The following is a 2,500-nucleotide window of genomic DNA, read 5'->3' as shown; positions in this document are numbered from 1 at the left end:
CACCCCCCAGGTCGGGCAGGCTCGCTCTGTTGAGCGCATGGGAGGTTGACATAGAAAATAATCCAACACGTGGAGCTCCAGGCGGGGGGGCCCTCGCCCGGCCCGCGGAGTCCGATTGAACACCCCCCAGGTCGGGCAGGCTCGCTCTGTTGAGCGCATGGAGGTTGACATAGAAAATAATCCAACACGTGGAGCTCCAGGCGGGGGGGCCCTCTCCCCCCCCGGTGAGTCCGCTCACAGTGCCCCTATGTCGGGCAGGCTCATTGCAATGTGCGCATGGAGGTTGACTTAGAAAATATTTGAGAGTGACATGAGCTCCAGGCAGACACCGACTCATCGCCCGTGGGGTGTCCGACGAGCCCTCACCAATCTTGGATTAATGTTTGGCGAGGCTCCCCTGATCAGCTCTGGAGGTGGCAAGTTCTGAAAAAGTGGTTTCTGAAAATGTGCCCCTTGTATTTTGTGAAACCAGGGGTAACCTAGCGAGTAGGCAAACTCATCCCCTGACTGGGGGGATCAACTTTTACCTACTACAGCGCCCCTAATGGCCAAAAGTGGTACTGCTCCCCCTGGTAGCCTAACCCATTGAAATGAATGGGAAAATTAATTTAGGCTACCAGGGCTTTGGGCTACCAGGGCTTTGGGCTACCAGGGCTTTGGGCTACCAGGGCTTTTGCTACCAGGGCTGTGGGCTACCAGGGCTTTGGGCTACCAGGGCTGAGGGCTACCAGGGCTATTATAGGCGGCCACCACTGCACTAGTGGCAGCCCGGGGAAGGTGCCTGTTGCTCGGATATGCTTTTAACGCACGTCGGCCTCTGCGCCCTGGAGCTTTTTTATGCTACCAGGGCTATTATAGGCGGCCACCACTGCACTAGTGGCAGCCCGGGGAAGGTGCCTGTTGCTCGGATATGCTTTTACGCACGTCGGCCTCTGCGCCCTGGAGCTTTTTTATGCTACCAGGGCTATTATAGGCGGCCACCACTGCACTAGTGGCAGCCCGGGGAAGGTGCCTGTTGCTCGGATATGCTTTTACGCACGTCGGCCTCTGCGCCCTGGAGCTTTTTTATGCTACCAGGGGCTATTATAGGCGGCCACCACTGCACTAGTGGCAGCCCGGGGAAGGTGCCTGTTGCTCGGATATGCTTTTACGCACGTCGGCCTCTGCGCCCTGGAGCTTTTTTATGCTACCAGGGCTATTATAGGCGGCCACCACTGCACTAGTGGCAGCCCGGGGAAGGTGCCTGTTGCTCGGATATGCTTTTACGCACGTCGGCCTCTGCGCCCTGGAGCTTTTTTATGCTACCAGGGCTATTATAGGCGGCCACCACTGCACTAGTGGCAGCCCGGGGAAGGTGCCTGTTGCTCGGATATGCTTTTACGCACGTCGGCCTCTGCGCCCTGGAGCTTTTTTATGCTACCAGGGCTATTATAGGCGGCCACCACTGCACTAGTGGCAGCCCGGGGAAGGTGCCTGTTGCTCGGATATGCTTTTACGCACGTCGGCCTCTGCGCCCTGGAGCTTTTTTATGCTACCAGGGCTATTATAGGCGGCCACCACTGCACTAGTGGCAGCCCGGGGAAGGTGCCTGTTGCTCGGATATGCTTTTACGCACGTCGGCCTCTGCGCCCTGGAGCTTTTTTATGCTACCAGGGCTATTATAGGCGGCCACCACTGCACTAGTGGAAGCCCGGGGAAGGTGCCTGTTGCTCGGATATGATTTTACGCACGTCGGCCTCTGCGCCCTGGAGCTTTTTTATGCCACCAGGGGCTATGTTAGGCGGCCACCACTGCACTAGTGGAAGCCCGGGGAAGGTGCCTGTTGCTCGGATATGCTTTTACGCACGTCGGCCTCTGCGCCCTGGAGCTTTTTTATGCCACCAGGGGCTATTATAGGCGGCCACCACTGCACTAGTGGAAGCCCGGGGAAGGTGCCTTTTGCTCGGATATGCTTTTACGCACGTCGGCCTCTGCGCCCTGGAGCTTTTTGATGCCACCAGGGCTATTATAGGCGGCCACCACTGCACTAGTGGCGGCCCGGGGAAGGTGCCTTTTGCTCGGATATGCTTTTACGCACGTCGGCCTCTGCGCCCTGGAGCTTTTTTATGCCACCAGGGCTATTATAGGCGGCCACCACTGCACTAGTGGCGGCCCGGGGAAGGTGCCTTTTGCTCGGATATGCTTTTACGCACGTCGGCCTCTGCGCCCTGGAGCTTTTTTATGCCACCAGGGCTACGTTAGGCGGCCACCACTGCACTTGTGGCTTGCCCGGGGAAGGTGCCCGTTGCTCGGATATGATTTTACGCACGTCGGCCTCTCCGCCCTGGAGCTTTTTTATGCCAGCAGGGCTATGTTAGGCGGCCACCACTGCGCTTGTGGCTGCCCGGGGAAGGTGCCTGTTGCTCGGATATGATTTTACGCACGTCGGCCTCTGCGCCCTGGAGCTTTTTGATGCCACCATGGCTATGTTAGGCGGCCACCACTGCGCTTGTGGCTGCCC

Source organism: Filicampus tigris, unplaced genomic scaffold, assembly GCF_054856515.1.
Source record: "Filicampus tigris isolate MCC_2025a unplaced genomic scaffold, RoL_Ftig_1.0 HiC_scaffold_58, whole genome shotgun sequence".
Taxonomy (NCBI): Eukaryota; Metazoa; Chordata; class Actinopteri; order Syngnathiformes; family Syngnathidae; genus Filicampus; species Filicampus tigris.
Note: the sequence above shows the minus strand (reverse complement) of the source record.